The sequence below is a fragment of the Dipteris shenzhenensis genome, chromosome 2 (genome assembly GCF_047967505.1).
Source record: "Dipteris shenzhenensis isolate YYH24624 ecotype China chromosome 2, Dip_SZ_1.0, whole genome shotgun sequence".
In the NCBI taxonomy this organism is placed as follows: domain Eukaryota; kingdom Viridiplantae; phylum Streptophyta; class Polypodiopsida; order Gleicheniales; family Dipteridaceae; genus Dipteris; species Dipteris shenzhenensis.
In genome coordinates, this window is record NC_141597.1 from 19,957,942 (window position 1) to 19,985,692 (window position 27,751).

The 27,751-nt window shown below is 45.1% G+C and overlaps 1 protein-coding gene across 4 annotated transcripts in view; it reads right to left on the reverse strand.

Annotated features, from left to right (window-relative positions):
• LOC147904447 (double-stranded RNA-binding protein 8-like) overlaps positions 1-27,021 on the reverse strand; it is a 45,331-nt gene extending 18,310 nt beyond the window's left edge. Inside the window, exons 1-3 of one of the 4 annotated variants that reach the window (XM_087395912.1) lie at positions 26,763-27,021; positions 26,602-26,649; positions 19,480-19,558 (exon numbers count right to left, since the gene is read on the reverse strand). The gene's annotated coding sequence lies outside the window, so the exon portion shown is untranslated. Of the gene's footprint in view, positions 1-19,475; positions 19,559-26,424; positions 26,572-26,601; positions 26,650-26,762 lie in introns of those variants that run through there. The other 3 variants (XM_087395922.1, XM_087395904.1, XM_087395927.1) reach the window with 3 other exon arrangements.
• Between the last annotated feature and the right edge of the window lie 730 nt (positions 27,022-27,751).

Here is a 27,751-nt window from a genome sequence, read left to right on the forward strand (position 1 = left end):
AATTGGCCCATGCTTTCAAAATGGCAACCATGAGAGGTCACGAAAGTGATCTAAGGTGTGTTGTGGTGATCCATCTAATACTGCTCATCCAGTCTCCTCCTGAAGCAGTTGTGCACCTCTATATGTTGCTAATAAGAAAGGCCTTCCATGGTTCCTGCCCTGGCATAAGTTCCCACACCACCATCTTGCATAGTAAAGTTCTGCACTGTAAATCTTGATCAATAATATTGAGACCCCCTTCCTATGTAGGGAGGATGAGGGTCTCCCAAGCCACCCTGGCTAAGGTATCTGTTGTGCCATCAAGCCCACTCCAAAGAAAATTTCTTATCGGTCTCCTAAGCTGAGTGATGCAGTCCCTAGAATAGCACCAGCAAGAACAAACAAACCAGACCGTGGCCAAGAGGACTTGGTTGACCACCACAACTCTAGAGGCAAGATCCAGCTTGGCTAAGCTCCAAAAAAGGAGCTTTCTCCTGATGCTCTCCAACACGGGAGCAAACTGCTGCGTGGAAGTAATATCCAAGCCGACCTGTTAGCCCAAATACCTGACAGGCACACCCCTCTGAACCCAAGTAAATCCTACGTCAAGCCCCCAAACTGGAGTGTCCTCATCACTGATCCGAAAGCCATTGGATTTATGCCAATTTATCTACGCCCCCGCTGCCAAGCAAAATAAATCCAATGCTGTCCTGAAAGAAGTGAGCGTCTGTGGAGTGGCATCCAGGTAAACTGCTGTGTCACCTGCCAACTCACTGTCAAGTAACTCCTCTTCCCTTCTAATGGGAAGTCTCAGGCCAAAGATGTCAGCTTGAGATCTAACATAGATACTCATAGCTTCGGCCACAAACAAAAAAAAGAAAGGAGCAAGGGGGCATCCCTGATGGACTGATCTGGAAATCTGAAATCTCTCACCCCTTACCCCACCAATAAGTACCTGGCTGTGGGCTGATCTGTACAAAGAGGAAACACCTCTGATCGAAGCATCATTAAGCCAAAACGTAGAAGGGTGCCCTCCAAAAAACCCCAATCTACTCTGTCATAAGCTTTCTCAAAGTCTTAAAGTAGAATGGATAGATTCTGGCCACTCTGCATGGCCCACTCTGAGGCTTCCCAGAAAGAGAAAATGTTATAAAAAATGCTTCTGCCATGCACAAATCCCGTCTGAGTGTCATGAATAAGATCTCGGAGAAGGGGCTGCAATCGGAGGCTAATTGCCTTGGCTAGAATCTTGTAACAAGTCCCTAGAAGTGTGATAGGCCTCCACTGGGACACTAGATTTCTGCAACCTCCTTTCGGGATAAGGTGGATGAGACCTTCTATAAGCGACCCGGGCATCTCACCAGAGTCCCAAATGCCCTGCAAGGCTGAAGTAATGTAGTCTCCAATCATATCCCAAAATGCAATGAAAAAGGAGGAGGTAAGGCCATCCGAACCTGGGCACTTGCCCTTGTGAAGGGCTGAAAGTGCAGTCCTGAACTCTGTGTTGGTGAAAGGTGCATCAAGCAAAAGATGCATATCCCGTTTCACCAACAAAGGGATGCTCTGCCAAATAACCTGTCTAGCATCCTCTCTATCCCGTGTCTCAGGATCAGCAGTAAGAAGGGCGGCATAAAAATCTGAAGCTATGCGCAAGACATCATCCGGATCTATCTGTAAAACCCCATGTGAGTCAATAAGTTGGGATACACTCGATCTACTATGTCTAGGGCCAAGAGTAGAGAAAAAGTGTTTATTGACTCTGCCACCCATCTGAATCCAGAAGGACTCTCGTGCATGAAAGGCATACTCTTCTCTCTGATCAAGAAATACCTGCTGATGAGCCATTGCTGCAGCAAGGCGCTCCTGAATCCAAGCATCTGAAGGCCGTTTATGCTCTTCCCTCTGCAAAGCTGCCAATTGCTGGCGAGCACCAATATCACGTCTGAGAATATCTCATCTCTTGGTACGAGCAACTGAGAGGTAGAAGTCGCGAATACCAGAAAGGGCAGCAGCTACCTGTGATGGCAATGGCTGCCCACCCTGGACATGAGAAACCCATATCTGCAGGGTTGCCTCTATAAGGTCCTCCTCTGTGTACAAGGCATCTGGAATCCTGATGCTGGCAGATCGGCCTCTCAAGTGGGGCTCTGGGATAGCCAGCACAACAGGAAAGTGGTCTAAAGTGGAAACCCCAGCAGCAATGCATACCGATCCACCTCTATCAAGTGTCCAATCATGTACATAGAATCTGTCAATACGTGCATGAATAGGCATCCGCTGCCTCCTGTTCGACCAAGAGAACAGGAGGGACTGTGGCTGAATAAGAAAGGCATCATCCAACCAAGTATCTCTGCCACAGTAGTGAAAAAGGAAGGCATCCCAAGCTGATCTCTCCAAAGAGTGAAATCCTCCTTCTCTACCCCCTTTTTTGTCTGACGGTAACTTTACCATGTTAAAGTCACCTCCAATCACCCATGAATCCGCAATGGAGGCCCAGGAGAGCAAATCCTTCCACATAAAGACACGTTCCCCTCTAATGTTGGAGGCATACAGGTTAAGGAAACCAACCTTACACCCTCCAATCAAGAGAATAATCCACTGAGCTCTAGAGGGAATAATGACTCCGTGTCTAACAACCAAGGGGAGAACCGACTGCGAAACTGAAATAGAAGTGCCCCCCCTGGTGCCCAAGGCAAGCGACCAAAAAGTATGACCAAAAAGCAGTTTGGCAGACTTAGAGCAATCACTGGCATCCAATTTGTGTTCCTGGATAAAAAGGATATCAATAGCACCTCCAGTGACACCTGGATGAAGCTGATTCCCGATCAGCTGCCTACGGCGACGGTGTGGAACTCCACCTAGGCCCTGTATGTTCCAGCTGACTATCCTCATCGACATGAGGATGCTGGATGGAAAGGCTTACCCGACCTAGTAGAGGAGACCAGCTACCCCTGGGCCGAAACACTCCTGCTGAGGGCAGGAAACTCAACAAGTGAAAGGATCCCTACGCCTGCTGAGGGGGAGGCCCTGTCAAAAGGAATCCCAATGACCGGGACCCCTAAGCTGGAGGGCACAAACTCCTTCTCATCCATGAAAGTTACCGAATCAGCCAATGTCGAAAAAGAGTTTCTCAGAAGCAAGTCTGGCCGAGGAGTGCGAAGAAGACCTGCACTCATGGAGGAAGCAGGAGAAGGACCTACCAGGCCTCTATCAGCAGATCTGGAGCTGGGAGCTGAGGAGGCCTATGGCTGGGCTGAAGAAGGATCTGTAGTCCTCATCTGTGCAAACACTCCCTCAGCTGTGGCATGAACAGTCTGAGGGGGAGAAGTATCAGTAGCCCCCTCTTGGACAGAAACAAAAATGACTGGGACAGGTGCATCTGAAGACCCCTCCTGATGTGGAACTGTAGTATCTGGGGCTGCAGCAACATCCACCTCTGAATTCTGGATGGCATATGTCTGCACCGGATCAAGGGTCTCCTCTTGAGGTAAAGGAGCCACTCTGACCGCTCTCCAACGTAGTACTGGGAGTGCTACAGGCTTTGGGCATCCTGCAGTCCCTGATGGTTCTGGGGTGCACGAAGCAGGGCGCCCTGCTGCTCCTAGTAGACTTGGAGTGCATGGTATCGGCCGCAGGGGAGGTGCAGACGGGGAAGTACGTGAAGGAGCCGCACCAAAAGACCTCTTGGGTCTTTTTCTCTTTCTTGGGCAATCTCTAGCAAAGTGCCCAAGGGTCCTGCAGATCCTGCACTGATCCTGTCTACCTGCAATCTCAATTCTCTGTCGAAAGAGACCCATCTGGACGTTGAATCATGATGTGGTCATCTGAGATGTTAGGGTCAGAGACAATGACCCTAACTCGGGGCACCCCATCCGCTCTAACTACCTCTGCCGAGGAAGAAGGCATGCCAGGAAGGGGGGGAATCTCAGTGACCACTCCGAAAGTGGCTCCGATAGTAGCAAAAAGTCGATGGTAAACCTAAGGAAGACCAGGAAACCTAATGAACAGTGATGTGACATGACTGTCCTCCTCGACCGGATCGAAGCCCAAGGTGTAGGGCAAAAGAAAAATCCTCCTCGAACCCAAAGCCAGGGGATTAGCTTTGAGAACAAGGGCTGTGGACTCGTGGGAGTCGAAAATCACTTAGAAGAAACCACGTCCCCGAAGTCGAATATCCCTGAGGTGTGGGGCGAGATCTCCTAGTAACGCCGCCAACATCCAATCTCTAGCCTGAGATCTGGAAGGATGTGACCCAAAGATGCAGGAAAGTGATGTGGAGCCCTCTAATTCCACATCTTTCTTGAGCTGCTGCAACTCGTCTTCTGAAAAAATGACGGTTCTCGCGTCCGGTGGAAGTGGACGGAGATTGGCTGAATGGGGATCCATTCGCCAATCGAAGTAAAAAGGCCGAGTCCAACACTGTTAAAGCTCCATCCGTGAAACTACTGCCCTGGACGCCCTGAAACGGGCGTAGGAAGGAGGAGAAAAGAAGAGGGTAGGAGAGAGGGAAAGGCAGGACGCCCTGAAACGGGCGTAGGAAGGAGGAGAAAAGGAGAGGGTAGGAGAGAGGGGAAGGGACAGAGAGGAGAAGCGGAGGGGAGCCGAGATAGGATAGAAGGGAGAAGGCTGACGGGGAAGGAGAGGGTAGGCGACGGAGAGGAAAAGAGGGGGGGGTTAGGAGGGAGGGAGGGGGCGGGTTAGGAGGGAGGAAGGGGGCTGAAGGCGGGGAGGGAGAAGGTGGGCGGGGGAGAGGAAGGGAGGGGGCAGGTTAGGAAGGGAGGGGGCGGGGGGGTTAGAGGAAGGGTGGGGGAAGGGGCGGGGGAGGGGGAGGGAGGGGGCGGGGGAGGGGAAAGAGGGGGCGGGGGGGAAAAGGGGGGGCGGGGGAGGAGAACGGGGCAAAGATAACAGCAGGGGGGGAGAGGGAGGGCGGGGGAGGGGGAAGGGGAGGGAAGGGGCGGGGGAGGAGGAGGGGGCGGGGGGACAGCGGGAGAAGGAAGGTGGGGGAGAAAGAGGGCGGGGGAAGGAGGGGGCAGGGGGGCAGCGGGTAGGGGAGAGGGGGCGGGGGAGGGGGAGGCGGCGGGGGAGGGAGGGCAGCGGGTGGGGAGAGGGAGGACGAGGAGGGAGAGGGAGGGGGTGGGTGGGCTGGCAGGGGGGGAGAGGGAGAGCGGGGAGGAGGAAGGGAGGGAGGAGGGAGAGGGGGAGGGGGCTGGCGAAGGAGAGGGAGAGGAGTAGCAAGGGGAGGGAGAGGGCAGGCAGCGAGGGTGAGCGGGAGGGAGAGAGAGGGAGAGGGGGCTGGCTGAGAGGGAGAGGGGGGGGGGCAGCAGCTCACGGGGAGAGGAGCAGCTCGACAGAGTCACTTTTGACCTATCTCTCCATACCTTTTGTCCAAAAGTTGTTACATACTTCCAAGCTACTATTGGATTCTTCATTCTTCTCACATAATGAGGGAGAGAATCCAATACTTCAAGAGACATCAAAATTGAGTTCAAGCCTACCTTGTCAAGAGAAGGAGAAATAAAAATAGAAATCAAGAGTTCCTTATGTAGATAGAGTTTTGCTTTGAAAGGAAGCTTTTAGTTTTAACAAGCGTTCCAACAAACCTTTAAGTTGGATTTAATGGAGAACTTTTTCAAGATGTATAGAAGTTTGAAAGAACTTTGACATTATATTTTTCAAAAACTTTAATCGAAAAAAGACCCAAAGGCATTAGTCTATCTAGGTAAATAAGTCTTCATATATAGTCTCAAGGAGTAAAAACTCTTGGAATTAAGGAAGTTAAAGCAACCGAAAGAGGAGAAAGAGGAAACGAGGGAAGCAAATCACGATCAACATGTGAGATTGTAGGAGAGCTAGGACAATCCCACAACATGACTGTTGGTTTCCATACAAGGGTAGGTATGCAATGAAGGCTATAGGGGTTGAATTGGTGAAAGCGCCAGAGATGGCAAGAAAAGGGGGACAAGAGGAGAGGGGAGAGGGAAAGGGAGAGAGAGATGAAGGGGAAGAAGGAGAGGAAGGGGTAGAGAGAGAGGAAGAGAGAGGAAGAGAGAGAGATAGAGAGAGATTGGGAGAGAGAGTAGGCAGCACGTAGGAGGAAGGAGGAGGTAGTAGATAGGATTAGATGTCACATCAAAAGGTACATAGTAGGGAGTGGATGGGGACTTATATGGTCCCTCCACATTTTCCACCTAAACGGCCTCTAACTTGGCCCTTTTTCACCTTCATTACAGCCATCCCTTCCCACAGAACTTTGCCCTCAAAATTTCACAGCACGCCTGTCCAAAAAAATCAGCAAACAGAAACTACTAATCAATCCGGTAGGAGATAGGGGTGGTCTTGGACAATGCTTTCTGGCTGCCATGAATTTTCATCCTCAGTCAAGGAGTCCCTGACACTTGATAAGATACTATATGTAGGCCTTGTTTCGGAGTACATGGTCCCTGAAACCCACGATGCGGTCCGGAACATAGAGGATGTGACCCTCTTCATCCATAGGTGGCAACTCAGGAAGAACATGTACATGCTGTCCAACATGTGGTTTCAGCAAAGACACATGGAAAACATCATGGATCTTGGAGGTACTGGGTAGCTCGAACTGATATGCTACCTCTCCAACCTTGCAAATGATCTTGTAAGGACCGTAATACCTATAAGCAAGCTTTGTGTTGGTATTACCTTTCAGCGAGGCATAACGGGTCTTATGGAGACGCAAATGCACATAATCTCCCTCTTTGAAAGACATATTTATCTCCTGCGTTCATCCGCATATTTCTTCGGCTTGGCTTGGGTATCCTGCATATTCTTTTTTGCCAACTACAGAAGGGCATCCATCCTCTCCAAGTCATTCCGTGCTTGCTGATTTTTCACAGCCATGTTAGCAATTGAAGAAGGCACCCCGACCTTGCATCCGTACACTGCCTCAAACGGGCTCATGCCAATGGAGAGATGCTTGGCACTGTTGTAGCAAAATTCAGCAAGTGCCAGCCATTTATCCCAAGACTTCTGAGTATCATGACAAAAGTGCCTCAAATATTCCTCCACCCATTTGTTCACCCTTTCCGACTGTCCATCAGTCTCAGGATGGTAAGTAGTGCTAGGTGTGGGTAGAGGAGTACCCACTGCTATAAATATCTCCTGCCAAAAGTGACCCATAAATTTTTCATCTCTGTCACTGACAATTTCCTGAGGGAAACCATGATGCCTGAAGACATGTTCAATGAATTGCCAAGCAACCTGTGATGCTGAATACCAGGCCTTAGTGGGTATGAAATGGGCCTGTTTTGTCATTCTATCCACTACAACAAAGATGCTGTCCCATCCCCTTTCTGTAGAAGGCAATCCTGTGATGAAATCCATTGCTATGTGTGTCCATTTGCCCTCTGGAATGGGTAATGGCTGCAAGAGACCTGCAGGTAATTTGCTCTCCACTTTATTATGTTGGCAAGGCAAGCATTCAGCCACGTATTTAACCACATCTCTCCACATGCCTTCCCAGGTAAAGCTCTTCTTGATTCTTTCATATGTTTTAGTGATACCCACATGTCCATCCATGGGAGAGAAGTGCATTTCTTTTAAAATCAGCTGGCGGTATTTTGAATCTGGTACTAAATAAATCCTGTCTTGGCACCACAACAGCCCATTATGCAATTTGAAATCCGGATGACCCTGACTAGAAGGCTTCTGCAAATCTGAAAATATGGGAGCTGCCTTAGAATTCTGCATATACTCCTCTTGAATGCCATGAATCCACTCCTAATATATGGTAGAGATAGCAGACAAATTGCAAGCCCACATCCTAGACAAGGCATCTGCAACCGCATTTTCCTTCCCTTTTCTATACTCAATGTCAAAATCATAGGATTGGACTATAGCCAACCACCGCTTCTGCTTATATGACAAATTTGGCTGGGTGAGGAAGATATGAGTGTCTATGATCTATTTTCACCTTAATTTTACTTCCGTACAGCTAATGGTGCCATTTCTTGAAAGCATGCAAGATAGCTAGCATCTCCTGATCATAAACATGGTAATTGAGTTCTTTGGCATCAAACTTCCTGCTTTCAAAGGCTATTACCCCGTGTTCCTGCCTCAGAACAGCCCCCAATCCTTTGCCACTGGCATCTGCCTCCACAATGAAAGGCACAAAAAATCAGGGCATACCAAGACAGATGTATGAGTGAGAGAAAATTTCAGGTCTTAAAAGCTGCATTGTGCCTCCTTTGACCACCCAAAAGCATCCTTCTTTAAATGGTCAGTAAGAGGAGCTGCCCTCTTGGCAAATTTGTGAATAAAGCACCTATAAAAGGAAGCAAGACCTAAAAATCCTCTCAACTGGGTGGGATTTTGTGGCTGTGGCCAATCTTTGATGCATTTCACCTTTGCGGGATCCACCTGAATCCACGTCTACTCACAATATGCCCAGGTACTCAACCTCCTTTGCCATAAAAGTGCATTTGCTGGCTTTTGCATAAAGCTGATGCATATTCAAAATTTCCAACACTTGCTTCACATGCTTAATGTGCTCTTGCCTATCCTTGCTGTAAATGAGGATATCATCAAAGAAAACTAGCACGCATCCGAAAAGAAGTGGCTGCAATATCTTGTTCATCAATGCCTAAAAGGTGGCCTGTGCATTCGTCAATCCAAAAGGCATCACCTTGAATTCATACAAGCCCCGTTCTGTGCGGAAGGCCGTCTTGTGCTCATCTCCTTCTTTCATCCTGATTTGGTGGTAACTAAACCTCAAATCTATCTTCGTGAAAAACTGAGCACCCTTGAGTTCATCCAATAGGTCATCTATCCTAGGGATTGGAAACCTGTTCTTGATAGTGGCCTTATTTAGATCCATGTTATCAATGCACATGTGGTACGATCCATCCTTCCTCTTCACGAGAAGCACCGGGGAGGCAAAAGGAGAAGTGCTATGAGAGATGAAGTTCTTCTCAAGCAATTCCAACGCCTGTACTGCCACTTCCTCCCGCTCAACCTTTGAGAGACAATATAGGGCTTTGTTTATGCGCTTACCTCCAGGCTTTAGAACGATAGCATGATCCAAGGATCTACTCCAAGAGTTCCACGACATCATGCTCCCAAATGATCTGCCACCCCAGCTACCTCCCAACAGACTGGAAGACCATCGCATTAATCTGGTTCCGGACTCGACACCTCTACGTGAGTTCCCGTATCGACTTTCCAAGTCTATGGAGAGGGGGTTAGAGCAACAGTTGTCTCAATTACTGCAAGCAGGGTTTATCAGACCTTCCTCTTTGCCATTCGCTGCACCCATTCTATTTGTGGCAAAGAAGAATAAGTCCGCACGATTATGTGTCGACTACAGAGCACTCAACAAGCTTACAATAAGCAACAAGTTTCCTGTGCCCCGCATTGAGTATATCTTGAAAAGACTCAATGGTGCAAAATTTTTCTCCAAAATCGACCTCAAGAGTGGCTACCACCAAGTCCGGATTTTTGAAGCTCACATCCCAAAGACAGCTTTCCGAACAGAGCGAGCTCATTACGAGTTCCTCGTCATGCCCTTTGGTCTGAACAATGCACCACCGACATTCAACAAGATGACGTCTCAGGTATTTGCAGAGTATATTGGGAAGTGCCTAATCATCTTTCTCCATGATATCCTTATCTTTTCCGCTACAGCCAAGCATCATATTAAGGATGTGCGATGTGCCCTACGGTTATTGCACGATAACCAGCACGATAACCAGCTACACCTCAACGCAAAGAAAAGTCAATTCGAATTGCTGGAAATTCAATATTTGGGATACATCATTAGTGCTCAAGGGATTCGATTGGATCCAGAGAAGATTCAAGCTATCACAAGTTGGACTGTCCCCACGACAGCTCAACATCAAGGCCTCGGTATTGGTCGGCGTTGCCTCTCAGGTCTTTAAGTTTGCTATACATGTGCACAGTGTACTCTTCCGAAGCGCGTTTCCGTGCTCTCTCGAATAGTGTTATTTTTATTTCTTAGTTCTCCAAGTATAAAGCAAATTCTCCCCTGATTGGGGGAGGGGGCCCTCAATGGGTATAGGGACCCAATCAGTTGTCGACTCCATTCTCTCTCTACCCTTATCTCATTTCTCTCTCTATGGTGTATAACGCTAATTCCTCGCTACTAAAGGTTTAAAGAAGGTCCTGCTGTGATTACACGATCAGATTACCGTTGCATGTTACAGCCAACTTGTTGACTAGAATTAGGACTAGGACTAAATGTCCTAAATAGCCTATAAGGCCATACTAGGGATAAGTGTCAACAATGCCTGCACACTTACCATTGTTTCCACATATCAGTAATCCTTGGCCAATGCTTGATTCTGATTTTAGCATAGCTATGAGCTTCTACTTCTCTGATGCAACTTTGAAAAGCTACACCGAATATAATGTAAATCTGCTAAAGATTTGCCTTGAAATGTGAGAGTGGTCATTGGGAGGAAGTAGCATCTCATAAGGGAGGGTATAAGATTTCAGAGGGAGATGGATGTATGACCGAGTGAAGACAATGCTTGTAGGCATAAGGAGCAAAAAGAGATGCTTGTAGAGGCTGTTGCAGGAGAAGTAGAAAGGGGCTATTGCAGAGGCTACTGCGAGAGGAGCGAAAGGTACTATTGCATAGGCTGATGCAAGAGGAGTAGGGGCTGCTGCAAGAGGCTGTGTGGAGAATGGATTGCTGCAGTGTAGAGTTGTCACATGTCCAACCGGGAGTGCACCAACTACGAGGGGTCCCACATCCTTGCCCCATAGCCATGCATGCCCTCTCCCACTCCCAAAAGACCGGCGGGATATAAAGAGTGGTGGAGAGTGGTCTTCCACCCTACTTATATTCAAGGACTACAAATGTACCCTTTTGCAACTCTCCACCAAACGACATGTGTCAGCCAGCGCCTCCCTTTTTCACTCATTACCATCCAAGCCACAAGGGGGTACTCCAAGGGGGTTAGCCAACATCACACCCCTCATGGGCTAAGCACATTGAAAGGTAAACCGATCAAACCAAAGACCAGCCAACAAACCATAGTGATGCAAGACAAACCACACGGGGGTCAGCAAATCAAATATGCCCCCAAGTGTCTCAAAATCCATGCCACATAAACACATAGTTAATTTTTGGTGCAAGTAACCACCTCTCCATAGTAAAGTTGCACTTACAGTCAGCTGCCCACAAGCAGCGACAGCCACTGTCAAAATCCACAGGCACCATAGCCATGCATGCCGCTGGCTTTATCCAAACTTCATAATAGAGGCGGATAGACTATGATGAAACGTTTTCTTCCCCTTCCAAATGACCAAGGATGTCATCTTTACGTAATCACGCAACTTTTTGCTTGATGTGCATTCATGTATAACTTTCACAAAATCACACAAGCAATGACGACAAGATCTATCCGGTCTTCAAAAATGGAAAACCGACTATTTACCACCAATCTTTTGCTATTTCTTGCTAGTTAAATTTTCAAAATACCACCGGTAAAAGGACTAGTACCGCCAATAAAGACTAGCGAGAGATGGGAGAGGGGTCTTCCCCCCTACTTATATTCAAGGACTACAACAGTACCCGTGGTTAAGGGATAATTGTCCACCAAACAACACATGTCAGCCAGCCCTTTTTCCATCTAAGACACAAGGGGGTACACTTACGGGGGTTAAAGCCCATACGCAAAATGCAAGAGGCTGGAGGAGAATTTGTGCCACAAGGGGGTGAGAAACTGTGTCTAGATGAAGGAAGGATGAAGATTTCTTATATAGATGTAGAAGGGGGCAGCTTCAAATGTGGGAGTTTGTGCTCATTTTGGCAGTTGGGGCTGGCTCCCTTGGAATTTGATGGGCTGGAGTTCCTACAGTGGCAAGCGGTGCCATGGTTCACGCATGGCCCCCCTCCACATCTCCCCACAAGCTGCCAAATGCCCTGTGCCACCTCATGGACTGCCACAACATCATGCGATGTCAGATAGCCACTTCAGCATATCACATCAGACTGCCGCATCAGCATGCCATGTCAGCTTGCCATGTGTCATGCTGAAATTGTGGACTAAGGTTATTTAACCACTCTTTATTTGCCTAACTAAAAATTTGGTTTGGGCGATGTACTTCTGTTTTCACCCTTAGATTTATGGCAGTTAGCTCTATTCAAAGGGCTAGTCTAGGGTTAGTTTGAGTTTGGTTGGCCTTCTCACATAACCCATTAGGCCTATTAGTCTGTCATCTTGTCTTGTATCTCTTTGACTCTTTCATGTTCACAGGCCCACACCCAGGGCTACTGCAAACTTTCTCTTTTATAGTTACTGGGTCGATCTCCATTCTATCCATTTGATTGATCCTTTGTCGGGTACTCAGGTGGGGTGTGGTATTTACGTTTCTTGTAACGAGATACATCCCAACTTGTGGGAGACTAATGCCCCTTCAATGGGGTCCACACTCAAAGGATAGACCCTAGCCAACTAGTACCTTATTGAGCAGTAGGAAAACGGACGCATTTAAATTTAAAGAGCTTGAAATTTCAGAATAAAGATATGAATTATCAAGCAAGTGGATATGTGTTTTCTGAAGAGAAGTGATAGAATGTGTATATAACCACATATATTTCCTTCCTCTAGGTCGGCCATCAAACATGGATATCATATAGCTTTTTACTCTCAAAAGTTACAAGTCGGTCCTCTTAGCATAAAGTTGCGCCTACCGGGAAATAAACCTGCCCACGAATGGCCAGCTGGATCTAGTAAGGCCAACACACATACTTCCTTCACCTTAAACTTGAGAGTATGGAAACAGGACTATTGGACCGACGTCCACGACCTCTAAGGAGGTTCGTCAAAGGAGCACTTAACTTCAAAAATCCTCTCACAGCCTCCTTAAGAAAGATAGTGAGTCCTCAAAACTATCTTACAGTGGGAGAAACAACCCAATCCAATACCTTTAGAATCCTCTCATGGTCAATGCTCATGCCCTCTCGAGAAATGTTATCTCCAAGGTACAGGAGTTCTTTACGAAAGAACTTGCTCTTAGACTCCTTCGCATACAGATTCTCATGCCTTAGTGTCGCTAACACATTGCGAGGACGCTCGACATGCTCATCGAGAAAATGGTTGTATTCATCAATAATATCATCTAAGAATACCACTACAAATTTCCCAGGATAAGATACTGTTCATCATCAACTGGAAAGTCACAGGAGCATCCAAAATGGAGTACTAAAAACTCATAATGGTCATATCTAGTTCAAAAACCCATCTTATAGACATCTTCCTCGGTAGTAGCCAGTACAAAGGTCAAATTTTGTAAAATACACAGCTCTCTACAGCCTATCAATCAAAGTCATCCGCCATCTCTATTCTTAATCGTGACCTTGTTCAACTTTTTGTAGTTTATGCGTAGCCATGCTTACAGGATGAGCCCCTGGAACTAACTTAATCCGACGATCTACCGTCCTACGCGTGGTAAACCAAGCGGTACCTCGAAAGAAGATACATCAACTAATTTTGTCTTAATTTCAACAAGTGCACATGTTTCCCATGCATCTAATTTAGAAGCTTAATTTGCATTCATAAACACATTGTTACACTTCATAATCAAAACTTGCCATCATTTACAAGAGGGCAAAGTGGACATCAAAATGATCCTGCAATACATAGGATACTCCCAGTTACCCTACAATACATAGGGTACTCCCTCTTTGGCAAAACTTTAATCTGCTGACTCTGGCAATCTGTTAGGATATTGAGTTTGTGCAATCATTCTTCCCTAGAATTACATCCACCCTCTAAATTCACGAGCATGAAATTCAAATCCTCGGAACAACTCTGAATAGTAAGGGAAATCTATGTCGCACAATGATCCCATATTTGCTTGCCTACTGCCATGTCCACCTTGTGTGATTGTGCAACTTACCTTTATATTTGTGTGATACGTTAATTTTATTTGGAGAGATCGTATTGGTGCATGTATATGCGTTTGGAGTCTAAACTCTCTTTTTTTCCAGAAAAATGTAAATTCTATTAATGCTTGAAAAACACCATACAGACAGATTCTAAAAGGAGTTGTCGATGAAAGTACAAAATAAAAATAGGTTGCCAACTATAAGAAAGCCACCTGTTTTTGGATCTCATGGCTCGCCGCCTAGAGAGATTGCGAAACAGGAGCTAGCAACCAAGATGGTGGTCTATACATCCAACAAATATCCCTCGCGGAAAGGGTGTAGAAGATTCTTGCCGGCCATGCTTGGCAGAACCGCTCCCATCTTTCGGTGGTCGCTCTCGAACCTGAAGTATTGCACTCCCAAATGGCATGCAAAGTGAAGATGATATCTTGCTAGATGGATACTAGGGTAGCCATCGGTCAAACCAGCTGGCCTCCCCTCATTCGGCTACACTAAGCGACCCAAATATTCCAAGCAATAATGCTGGATACTGCCTCCCACACACTATCCTCCAGTAGAGGTGGTGGACGTGATTGGGAGGGCTTAGATGCGTCATGGATCGGGGAGACCTGCTGTCCATGTATCATATATGCCAGTGAGATAAGATCAATCAAGAAGGCGTGTCCTCCCTCCGTGAGCCAGGCCGCCATCCCCCAAGTGAAGTCCTCATCCTCTTCTATGTGCTAGCCACAATCCTAAGGGACACCAACCATATCCAATGTGCGACCAGGAAGCCCTACAGGCAATGATGGACTCTTTATTTGAAAACAACATTTACATGATGATTTGCGAAAGTAGTCATTCGCTCCGATATCTAGGGTATTGCAGTAAGAGTCAACCACAACTGCAAGCCAATAATTGCGAAGAGATTGTGTGAGGTAATGAGATTTCCAAGAGGTTATTTTTTGCCGAATTTTTTGGATTGGGAAAATGACGCAACTTACTATTATATTCATGTGAGGTGCCAAATTTATTTGGAGAGATTGTATTAATTCGTGTTTATACATTTAGACTTTTTGTTTGAAAACCGGATTTGCATTTAGATTTGCATTTGGTGCCACCCTTATAGTGTTCTGTTTTTTGTTGTTTGCAATAGCAATGGCCCCCACCGAAGTTGAGGGTTGCATACTTACTTGATGCATGATGATGTAACACGATGTGATGCATGATGATGCAACATGAAATGATGCATGACGATGCTACATGACATTTGCAAATCTTGAAAAAACAGACTCAAGAGGCTTAAAAATGAGACTCAAGATGAGATTTTATCACACCATCGTAACAAATGTATGTACAAAGAATTTACATTCTATTACAAAATAGGCCACAGAGTCAACTCCCCATCACAACCAGAAAGTTATCGTACTACATCTTCAAATGTTACCCTCTCCGGTGGGTTTTTTTTGTTGGAGATAAGTGCACACTAAGTGTACTATTTCCTAGTCTACATTTGTCTATGTCTAAGTCTAAGTCTAGTCTTTATGTCTTGAGTGTGTGCCATGTGGCACTTCTACAATTATCCCATAAGCACTCTTGCTTTATGTCTTGTACTTTGGCCCATATATTCAATGGGTCACATCATTGTAATCAATCAGTCTAGCTTGTGTCTTGTCTACACTCTTCTCAAGGTATTTCTAGTCTTTCAGTCTTTTTATTTCATTTTTCTAGTTCTTGCTTCCATATTCCTACATGGTATCAGAGCTAGGTTGATCCCTCTTCTCCCTCTTCTCTCCCCTCAGTCTGCCTTTTCTCAGATCTCTCTCCCGCTGCAGATCTGCCCCTCTTCTCAGATTTCTCCCTCTTCACATTTTCCCCTCTTTCTGCCCCGCCATTGCACTACAGATCTACGCGACAGATCTGTGTGTTTCTGCTCCAGATCTGCGCCAGATCTGCGCTCCAGATCTGCGCATCATTTCTGCCAGATCTGAGCGCCAGATCTGCACAGTTCAGCCACAGATCTGAGCGCCAGATCTGTGCAAACCTGCTGTCACTTCTGCACCTGCTCCTGCTGTCGCTCCTGACAGATCAGCGCCGTCCGTACTCCGCTGTCCGTACGCCGCCCGTATTTCGTACGTCGTCCGTACTCCGCTGACCATACGCCGCCCATACTTCGACGTCGTCCGTACTCCGCTGTCCGTACAGTCCGTACGACTGTACGAAATCCGTACCTGCACAGGCCGACTTCTCCGTACCTGCACAGGCTGACTTCTCCAGGTCCATCTTCACGGAGATCTGCGTCCTTTTTGCACCTCTACCTCTGCCTGGGATTAAGGTACTGAGCTTTGCCTCTTTCAGTTTGCTGAACAGTCTCTCCTTTTTTTGCTGGTTCCTCCTGCTTCGATGGGCTGTCATATGCTATGGCCTTGACAAAGTGGTGAGAGAACCGGCTTCTTGGATCTCTTCCTCTCATTTATTTATGCAATATTGTAAGGGAATAGACACTGCCCTTGCATCCTAGCAAGAGGTAAGACCTTCCCACATGGCATCTTCCTCTCATTCTCTCATATCTATCGACAAATTCAATGGGTGCAACTTTCATACTTGGCAGATCAAAATCAAGTGCCATCTTATGAAAGAAGGTCTTTGGGACATTGTTCACCGTGCTGCTCCCGAAGGTTCCTCTGAGCAAGTTGTCACTGCCAAGAACGACAAAGCCTATGCTATCATATTGCTCGGCCTTGGAGATGATTACATTCATCACATCTCCGACATACAGTCTGCTCCTCAAGCATGGATCACTTTGGATACCTTTTTTGGAGCCCGATCTAAAAACTCTAAGATTGCACTTATGATCTCATTCTTTGATCTACATATGCAGGAAGGAGCTACTATAGCCTCTCATGTCAATTATCTTCGCAGTCTTATGGTTCAGCTTGCGTCAGTCAAGTCTCCCATCTCCGAAGATATTGCTATTGCTGTGCTTCTCAAAAGCTTACCTGACTCCTATGCTACTCTTGTCACTACCTTCAAGTATCATAATAATCCTTCTCTTGAGGGTATCATCAATGCTCTCCAAGAGGAAGAAAGAACTCAACAACGAAAGGTAACTGACACTGCATTTTTAGCAAAGAAAGGAAGTTCTAAGGTAAGAAAGCCTTGCACCCATTGTGGCAAAACTAATCATATGGAGAAGGACTGTTTCAAGGCTCATCCATGCACCATTTGTGGCCGTGATAATCACCGAGAGAGGGACTGCTACTCCAAAACCTCTACATCAGCCCCTGCATCCACCTCAGCCCATGTTGCTGCAGCATCTCCATCAGCTGATCCTGCTGTTCCTTCCTCACATGATGAGAAGTGGGCTTTCTGATTACTTCTATGTCTTGTCTACCACCTTGACCACCGATGATGTAGGTCAAGGGGTTCTAGTGTCTTGGTCTTTCTGTTTGTCTACAGTCAGTCTTTTGTCTATCTAGTCTTATCTGTCTGTCTATTTGTCTATCAATCTGACTATGTTTTAGATCCATCTCGTCCCTACCCTTGTGGACCCATATGAGGATATCACTTGAGGAGGGGTGTCTCAGGATCTTTTGTCTGTCACGTCTTCTATCTTGTCTCTCAGTCTATCAGTCTTTATGTCTGTCTTCTAGTCTTGTCTTTCTGTCTTACTCCTAGTGTCCACTTAAGGAGGGTGTTGGAGATAAGTGCACACTAAGTGTACTATTTCCTAGTCTACATTTGTCGAAGTATAAGTCTAGTCTTTATGTCTTGAGTGTGTGCCATGTGGCACTTCTACAATTATCCCATAAGCACTCTTGCTTTATGTCTTGTACTTTGGCCCATATATTCAATGGGTCACATCATTGTAATCAATCAGTCTAGCTTGTGTCTTGTCTACACTCTTCTCAAGGTATTTCTAGTCTTTGAGTCTTGTTATTTCATTTTTCTAGTTCTTGCTTCCATATTCCTACATTTTTGCCATTATCTTATCACCAATGTGTATCAAATTTTATATCAAAAGTGCTTGATCAAGCACGTGAACACCCAAAGTCCAAGCATCAAAGAAAAACCGCACCATTTTGTTGATAATCCAACCAAAGGTAAAAATGTTCAATCCTCAAACTATTTGCAAAAACCTGCAACTCTGGTGCAAGCCAATGTTTTCGAGCATGGTCTTGCTCACGAAGAGATCAGGAACCACTGGCCTAATGCAATCGTGCTAGTCCAACCAAGAGAGCCTGACGTAATTTTTCCTCCAATTGCTACACGATGAAGAGTCCTCTAGGAGATATGTTGATGGCACTTTAAGGGACGGAAGGAGCAGAGAAAATGTTAAAGATACAATAAATAGCTTAGGAGACGTGGTACAAAGAACTAACTTTTTTTAATCGAATGTGCACCACCGTATACATGCTCTCCTAGCTGGACTAACACGATCGCTTCAAACCCAATGGTTCCGCACAGACTTGCTCTTCGTGAGCAAGACCATGCTCGAAAACATTGGCTTGCACCACAGTTACAGCTTTTTGCAAGAAAAGAAAGACACAGTCGAGAATGGGACATTTCTACCCTTGGTTGGATTATCAACGAAATAGTGCGGTTTTTCTTTTATGCTTAAAAATATTGGACTTTGAGTCCATGCACTTCTAAGACAAATTTCAAAGTCACATTGGTGATAGGATCATGGTACAAAACCCATCGGAGAGACTTACACCTAAAGATGTAGTGCAACAACTTCAAGTATTTGATTATGATGGAAATTTACTATGCGTCCTATTGAAGAGATGAATTGTGCTCTAAGGCTTGCAAATGAGCTAGTTGTAAAGGAAGGCAAATTCTTTATACATACATTTGTTAGGATGATGTAATAAAATCACATTTTGAGCCTCATTTTTAAGCCTTTTGAGTCTATTTTTTCAAAATTTGCAAATGTCATGACTCATATAGCATCATCATGCATCATTTCATGTTGTATCATCATGCATCACATCGTGTTACATCATCATACATCAAGTAAGCATGCAACCCTCAGCTTTGGTGGGAGCTATTATTATTACAAACAACAATAAACATAACACAATAAAGACGGAATTAAATGTCCAATTTGGTTTCCAAACAAAAAAGTCCAAATGCATAAGCACGCATCAATGCAATCTCTCTGTCACGTGCATCAAAGCAGGACATAGGTGGCAAAGACACTTGGCTGCACAGTCAGCATTTCGCAACATATTATAAAACCTTTTTTACAACGATTAAGAACCAAAAAAGATGCCAAACATCAGAAGACAACACAAGTACAAAAAAACACAGTTGACTTTCCTAGTCCACAAGTCAACGTGTTGCCTTTTTATGAACATTGACTTTTGAGCAACATGGTCAACTTCGGCATTGACCAGACAATGATCAGTGTTGGCCATCCGACCAAGGTCCACCAGTCTGCCCTAAAAGTGTATAAAGGTGCCTTAGCCTTCCACTGTGGGGGATACATTCCAGAATTCCGGGCATTCATTCTAGCTCCCATTTACAATAGTCCTTACAACAGGCATTCAAGCTTTCAGTACACACAGTCTGGCCCTCAGTTCCAATAGCCAGGCCTACCATACATTCAAGGTTCAGTGCAGCATACCTACCAACATTTCTAGCCCTCATCCTCAGCATCCAGTCCACCAGCAGTACCAACAATGAGCATTAAAACATCGGTTTATCGTCCTGCAGTTAGGAGCAGCATTGAGAAGGCATTAGCGCAGATCTAGCCAGCCTCCCACAATCCAGCTCTTCGTTGAGATTCCTTACTTCTACATCAGCATCTAGTCAGTAGCATCACAACATGAGTAAGACACAGCCCGGTATCTTGTGGGGCTCATCATTGTGTTCAGACAACGCATTCATATTACCAATTGCACATTGCATTGCATACAAATTTGCGTGTCTTATATCAAATCTTTATCTCTCTATCTCTCTGTCACATGCACCAATGTCAAGCCCAGGTGGCAGTGACAACTGGCTACCTTGTAAGCCAATTGTAGCTCCTTGCACAACAGTAGATTCGGTAGGTTTTGGGGCCTCCAAACTTCAAAGGACAGTAGCACGCATGGAAAGTGGGCTGGGAGAGGCACCTTTTATAGGCAGCCTCAACCCCCTCCAGGTTTGTTAGCACTTATGGCCTTGTAGGCTAGTCTAGACTCAGTCAACCCTTAGGTTGACTTCATTGGTCAACCATATGGTTGACTTCAGGGCCATATAGGCCTTGTACTTTTTCATTATCCATTTGCAAGTACTTTGTGTTCCTTCAGCTTGTTGTTTGCTCCCTTGCACTCCACTCCCATTCCATTACTTCCCGTACCCAACAGGGTGGTGCTATTGCCACTTCTAGTTCATGCACCATTCTCACAGTGCCTCCCACACCGTAACAAATACATCAGGATCGGAGAGATGCACAGGCACATGCCTTGATTAATAAGTCTAGCACGAGGATTGTTATACCTCACATTCGGTCTTGCAGGACGGTCAAGGATGCACTATATCAAATTTGGAATGAGGCTAGGGTAGCCTATTTGGGCAGGCAGCTGGACACCGTGAAGATGAGCAAAGGGGATATCATGGATGCCTATCTCACACAAGTCAAGGACTTAAGAGAGCAACTCGTCAATGTTTATGAGATTGTACCAGATTCATAAGATCCTCCTGTACTATTGAAGTATTTAAATTTGAGGAGCCTTCCACTTCCTCAAATTTGAGAAACCTAGAGATTATTTTCATATGGGAGATATGTGCAATAAGGGAATCTAAAGAGTCAATGAAGGGTCATGGAAAACAAGGAAAAGAGAACAAAATGAAAACATAGATGTGCACATACTGCTGTAGATTGCACAAAACGTACTTTACTTACTTTCATTCTCATACAACCATGAACACGTACAAATGCACATGTGTAGCTCCAATTAACCCGACATAAGACTAGTTTGCAAGTTATAATCCCTTTTGTCTCATCTCTCCTCCATATTTTGTCAGTAAATAGTGCTTTGGGATTTTCAAATTCCAATTTTTAATCCACCATTGGATAGAGCATGAAAATTTGAGATTTTTTGCTTTTTACACCTCCTCAATTCGATGTACGGTTTGCAAGTTATGATATCTTTTGCATGCTCCCCCCCCCCCCCCCCCCCCCCCCAAATTTTGCCAACGAAATAGGGAATTGGGACTCTCAAATTTCAATTTTGAAGCTGCCATTAGATAGAGCATGGAAATTTGAGCATTTTTGTTTTTTACACCTTCTCATTCTGAGGTGCGGTTTGCAAGTTATGATGCTTTTTGTGTTAGCTCCCATCCCTATTTCGCCAAAGAAAGTCTTGGGGCTTCTCAAATTTCAAATTTGAATCCATCATTGGGCTAAGCATGAGCAAATCAACATTTTTTTCTTTTTACACCTCCTCGTTCCAAGGTATGGTTTGCAAGTTACAATGCCTTTTGTGTTGGTTCCCCTTTTATTTATTTTTTAATTCCTACCTATTTCAAAAAAAAATATTGTGAAACTATTATGTAAAAAGTTAAAACCATGATAAGGCCAGCCTTTAAAACTTCCAAAAGCTCGGAAGCTCGGGGGTTTTAGCTCGGTAAATGGTAAGTCCCTCAATCTTCCTCCCCCATCCTCATGGTGAATAGTTGACTATGGATTGAGGATCCTCATAGTATTGTTTGTCTCGTAAAGTTCCTTCAAGATGTCCCATGTTTCCTTTGAGGTGCAGGATCACCACGTCTGCTCTTGTTCCAATGATCACCAGCAGCACCTCGGCATCCTTTTCCCCCCAACTCGTCCATTTGGTCTAGATATACACGTTCTACTACCCTTCCCATCGCATCCACTGTGTCCAAGGGTTTCAAATCTCCTCCTATTGTCACCTTCCATAACTTCGGAGAGGGAGGCAAAGAAGTATGGGATAATTATTTGATTTGGAAGGTGAAGCTGTGGAGTCACATGGTGGTCAGCACATGTGAAGCCATTGGGCTAAAGATCCTAGAAGACCTAACACCATAGACGCAACTGATACAAACTCTTGCAATCCATACTTGGCATACTTCTTTTGAATATGGGTAACCTTCCTTCTTGCAAAGGTGAAATGCAAAGTACTCTCTCCTTCTGACTGCTTCAAATAATATTCGTTCTTCTGAAGTTAAGCAGTAAACAAGAGTGTAGGGATAGAGAAAAGAACGCGAGTTATGACCCTCCAATGGGGAAGAGCGCTTGAGACTGGTATTATGTTGACTCTTTCTCAAGCATACATATATGTAACATTTGTACCGAGTGGGTGAGGTGAGTGAATATAGACAAGAAGAAACACGATAAGACTTGAAGAGGCTCACAACTCTTGGTACCATCCCATTTACTCAATTGGGATACACTTAATTAAATGACTGAGGTTTCCCCCTTAAGGTGTTGGACCTTATAAAAGTGCACTCTAATGTGTCTACCCACCTAGGAGCCCAATGCATGACACCATTTTATTTCATTGATAAAATAAGTGTTACATGTCCATATTTGGTGCCGGTGGCTCCAATTTGACGGGCGGTTGGTGTCATCATAAATACAAACATATGTCGCATCATCAAATTGGTACATAATGTAATCATGTTCTAATGTCTATTATTAACCAAATGGCCATTTTCCTTGTCATGACAAAAAGTACATGTCCTTGAAACGGAGAAGTCAATATTGGATTCTGCACCTTCTGAACTCAGGTCACCTTTTAAGCGAAGTCTCTCTTCCGAGTAGCATGCTCTTGCACATGTCCCTCAGAGCTTTGATACCATGTTAGAATAACAGATGGAGGTGGCTTGTTACAGCCGCCAATACTCCCAGAGCTGAAGACTATGCCCATAAATAACACAATGCCTCAACAAATTACACATATCTATCTGCATCTTTGGGCAATGGAAATGCTGCTCGACCAAAGCCAATATTCATTTGACATAAGGATGTCTAGCAATGACACTCACAGAGGACTTTTCCCCAATGTCTTGGATGTGTGCAAAATTTGCCCTCTCGGAACAAGAGACCGTTCAGAACGGAATACTAGTCTCTTATTTCCTAAACCACTTGGTTCATATGGGCACCTAGGCACCTATTGCCAAATATGGTTTCTCTTTAAAAGATTGAAGAGGAGTAGAGTATTATATGATAGAAATGACCCAACAGAGGGTACACACAGCGGAAGACTTATAGTAATGCCCAAGAGCTCACACAATGTGGTGTGGGGTGTGGAATCACAAACTTCTTTACTTAATGTGCATCACATAGATGTGCAGACTCATCAATAGACAATGAACCAGCCCGATAGAGAAACCACCAAAATATATTTCCGTCCAAAACTATGGACACAATACAAAAGATATAGATCCAAAGTCCCACCAAGGTGTGGTCCTCTGATCTTACCACAAGGTCCTTCTCCTATCAGCCAGTTATCTCTAGACTCGAGCCCGCGTGCTCCACCTCGAGCTTCTGTAGACTTTCTGTCCAGATCACACCACCTTGCTGCCCTGACAGACAGCCAAGGTTCAGCCCTTGACAGCTCAGTCTGCAGCACACCTCCTACTCTCCTTCACCTCCAAGATGAGGCCCAAGGAAATGTCTTCAGGCTGCTCCTGTCTGCTGCCTGTTCTGCTGAACTGTTGGATGATGAAATGAGGCAAGTGCCTCTCCTTTTATAGGCCCCAAGGCCTGCTGCAAAAAACCGACCAGCCAGCTTCATACTGGCCGACCAGTCTGCCGCTGGTCCAGCCCTGTAAGGGCTCACAAAACTAGGGCCCTTTGGCCCACACTTCTAGGGCCTTTAGCCCTCCAATCAAGGCAGGGGCCCAGCCTATATAAGGCATGCCACTGCCCACTGGCAGCCCCATTTGCTGCTCCACCAGGCCCCATACAGCCCCGTACATCTGCGCTCCTGACCTGCCATGTCAGTGCCTTTCTGTCCTGCTGGTTCTGCCCTCTGCCAGGCTCTTCTCCAGCGCCGTACAGTTCCGTACACTGCTTATGTCATCACGCCCTGCCAGGTCAGATCTAGGGCTTGCTGTCCCCGCCTTCTGCTCCTTCCACAGGTTCCGTCCTTTGCAGCCATGCTTCTCTCTGTGAGGTGCTGCCCATGTGGCAGCCCCCTCTCTTTCTTCTCTTGGGCACATCCTGCCCTAGGTCTCCCTCCCCCACCCTCTCCTCATTTGGGGGCTTACAGATGGGGAGGTGACCTTTCCAACATTATAGGCATACTCATTAATGAAAGCCTGGGAAAACTCGGTGAATCCTAAAAAGGATCTCGTATGTAGAAGTGACCACTCGTTGTCTAGAAGCAACACAGTCAGGGCTTAGCATGCTTGCAGATCTGGCCCTCAGAAGTGCACAAAGGCACTAGAGAACGCAGAGAAAGGCAGCAGCATACAGCCAGCACATCTAGGCCTCAGACGTGCAGCAAGGCACTGGAGAAGGTGGAGGGTACATTGGCAGCAGAGTGTAGCAAAGACACCAGCAGCAGCAAAAACAGCCCTTAGCCATAGTGAAGAGCTCAGCCAGCGATTAAATCACATAGGGCAAAAAGGGTGCTGACAGAGAGACTTTTGAAGCTCCTCACCAAGCCACTGAAGAGGCAATAATTGGATCACATAGGCAGAAAAGGTGCCTGCCCTCATCAAAGATAACAATTTTGGTATGTTCTTTTCCCACGTTACCATGCTGCTTCTAAGGCTTCCAAGGAACACGCTTAGAGAAGGGAGGTTGTTGAACAAACGCCTAGCTAAGGATGTAAGATTTTAGCACTAAACAACAGTTGATCCGTCCACTTGTCAAAGTAAGTAGCTCACTAACCAAAGAAAACAAGCAAGGTAACAAAATACTACAGATGTACCTATAACTGGGGATTAAAACATAGGGGAGGGTCTTCCAAGTACAAATGGTTTCTACTCGGCGATTATCACAGCATAGAGTTATTACCAGAGTAGCCTTAATTCTGTCGATAATCATTTTTGAAAGGTTTTGTAGATGAGTATAATATTTGTATTATTTTTTCTTTTATATCAAATGCCTTGATCCAAAGAGCCTTTCTACAATTTTAGAACCCTCTTTTTCATGACCTCTACTTTCAAAAGCTGATCGGGTTTTCTAGCTCATCAATTATCAAACCTCAATTCCATGACTGAACCCTTGTTTTTGGCATGCCAAAGGCGAAATGCCTAAGCGTTTGTTTTGCCTTTCTCTATCTATGGGGATTGTGGAAGGGCCTTACATGAATGCTATCATGGAAGGATAACTTGAGGGAATTTAAAGGTTGTCCTAATCTAAGGGTGGTTGTCCTTAAATGAATGCTATCATGGAAGGATAACATGAGAGGGGATTTAAAGGTTTTCCTGAGATTGTCCCATCGCCTTTGGCACGCCTAGTGAAATTTTCACCTTGTTCAAAGTTCTAAGCTTGCCAATAATCCCATACTAAGTGTTTGACATTTAGGCCACAATGTGCCTGATTAAATAGGTTCGCTAAAACATCTTTCTATGATAAGAGATACATATAAGTTCAACTAACAAGATTAAGTCATGAATAAAGCATCAATGACATTTTGTCTTTATCAATTCCAAATATAGTTTACAGGATATTGTATCATGAAAGCGTGTCCTAGAGGATTGGCGTCAATATAACGATGCAACTTGCTTGGCATAGAAGTGTCAAACTCTAGAAAATGGACATTCAAAATCTCATTCATAAGACCAGCCATTATTGCTTTTTCAAGATGAAGAGAATAATCCTTAGTTGGGATTGTGTCAATGTGCTTTAACGTTAAGCTATGGAAGTCTCTAGCTACATACCTTGTTACCTATTTTGAAATGTCTTTAGTTAATGTTCATGCATTTGAGTGTACTCCCCAAAAAAAAAGGAAAATGATAAAGTATATGGTAAGCTAGAGCTTTGACAGATGGGACAGGGTTGACCTCATTTGCTCCTTGTATAGGGTGCCCTTCCATGGGTTGTGGGCCGTTTCATGTTTCCACGAATAAGTGTTTTAACCTCGTTGGCCAAGATCGGCGTCAAACTTAATACTAGAATGGTCCATGGGAGCGGGTTCAAGCCTCTCAATGAGCTTGATTCCAAGTAAAATGAACTCGAGAAGGAAACAACGTAAGAGCTTTACCAAGGTGAATGTGCATTTCATTGCTTTAGCCCTCGTACGCACTTCCGCAAGTGGTAGGTCATTCCTTAGCTCTTTATGCAACTGGATTTTTTAAGGCTCACTAGGTAGCAGCGACGGTGTGGAGGAAAGGGGAGGAAGAGAACATGCTAATCGAGCATTCGTTTAGTATTAATGAAGGGCCATGTCACCTCTGCGGCTTATGAATTTATTCACTTTGCATGTTGTTATCGACTGAGGTTTGCTAACGACTGCAGCATCCCAGATATTCACAAGACGGAGCTCCTGGGATGGCACAACCCCGAAAAGAGAGCCCATGGTTCGCTTCAAAGGAGAATTTTGCTTAAGATAAGAATATTAAAGTCTACATTTCATTCTTCGAGTACGAGCTTACGGGGACGGAAAGTCTACCATGTGGGCAGTATCAGCCTCAGAAGACGACGCCTACGCCTGTAACACAACACTGTATAGGCATTGTATTCCCGGCGACTCGTTATTCCGTTCTATTGAATCCTCGCTCTACTATATCGTAAACATAAACCTCAGCTTCTCGCATTTGCAGGTATACACTAGAGCTTCGAGGAGTACCTTCTTCAAAAGCTTCTAAGCTAACACCCTTCGTTCTTTGTGAGAGGTCTGCAACAGAAAATTTCGGTCAATAAAGCTAAGCTGGCCAGATATACAAAGCATAAGCATAAAGAAGGCATGATTCAATCTTCTGCGCTTGGTTAGTTTGGTTTACAGCTTACCAGAATTCACTGAACAGCATCTCAAAGCTTCCTCGACTAGAATTCACTGAACAGAGTGCAACAAACAACCGTTAAGTGTAGGATTTAAAAGTGAAGAGTCGTCATCTAGTGTGTCCACAGGAAATGCACAAAAAGATATCTTGGAAATCCTTTAAAGCTTGGAATGCAGCAATTGTTAGGAGATGAGGCGACTGGTTGTTAAACAAGGTAGTACATTATAAATTGTAGACGAAGTACTTAGTTGTGAGTTGTGATACATTTCGTGATACACTTCACTTCAATCTATATTAAATAAAGGGGGGTGTATTGTTGCTTTCAATTCAACATTCATAAGAGGAGTAGGAATGTATATGTATGTATACTTTCTCTTTGTTGCTTTCAAGGATACTTCCACTTATACATGTAGTAATTACATCGGTTGTTGATGAGTGTACCCCCCCCTTACCTACCACTCTCACACCTCCACTACTCAACCCATTCAGTTCCTTTGCATGTACCACTCTTTCACACCTCCACTTCTCAACCCATTCACTTCACAATTGCTTTACTTTCCCCATTACCTTTCTCAACCCTTCTACCTCATTACTTCATGATACAATAATATTTATACCCATTCCCAGCTTTGTGTACTATACTACGTGTCTGCATTTATGTGTGTAGCAAATCGATTATTGATGCGAGACTCTGAAGGAGTGAGAGCATTTTCACTCTGATTGATCATAGCCATGCAATACAACACTTGGGATGTGCAAGGTTTGGGAGGCACGTGGAGATCTGTGTTACAGGGAACATAGAGAAAGAGGAAAAATGCTTACACAAGCACAATTCCGTTAGGCTATATAAAAAGGCACATCAATTATGTGTCTTGTATGCCATAATAAACAACAATTGCATGGACAATCACGTGTTGATTCTCGCATTCGGACCTTGGAAAGATTCATGTTCCTATTCTTGTGTGATTTCCTTCTACTAACATAGTGCAAAAAAAT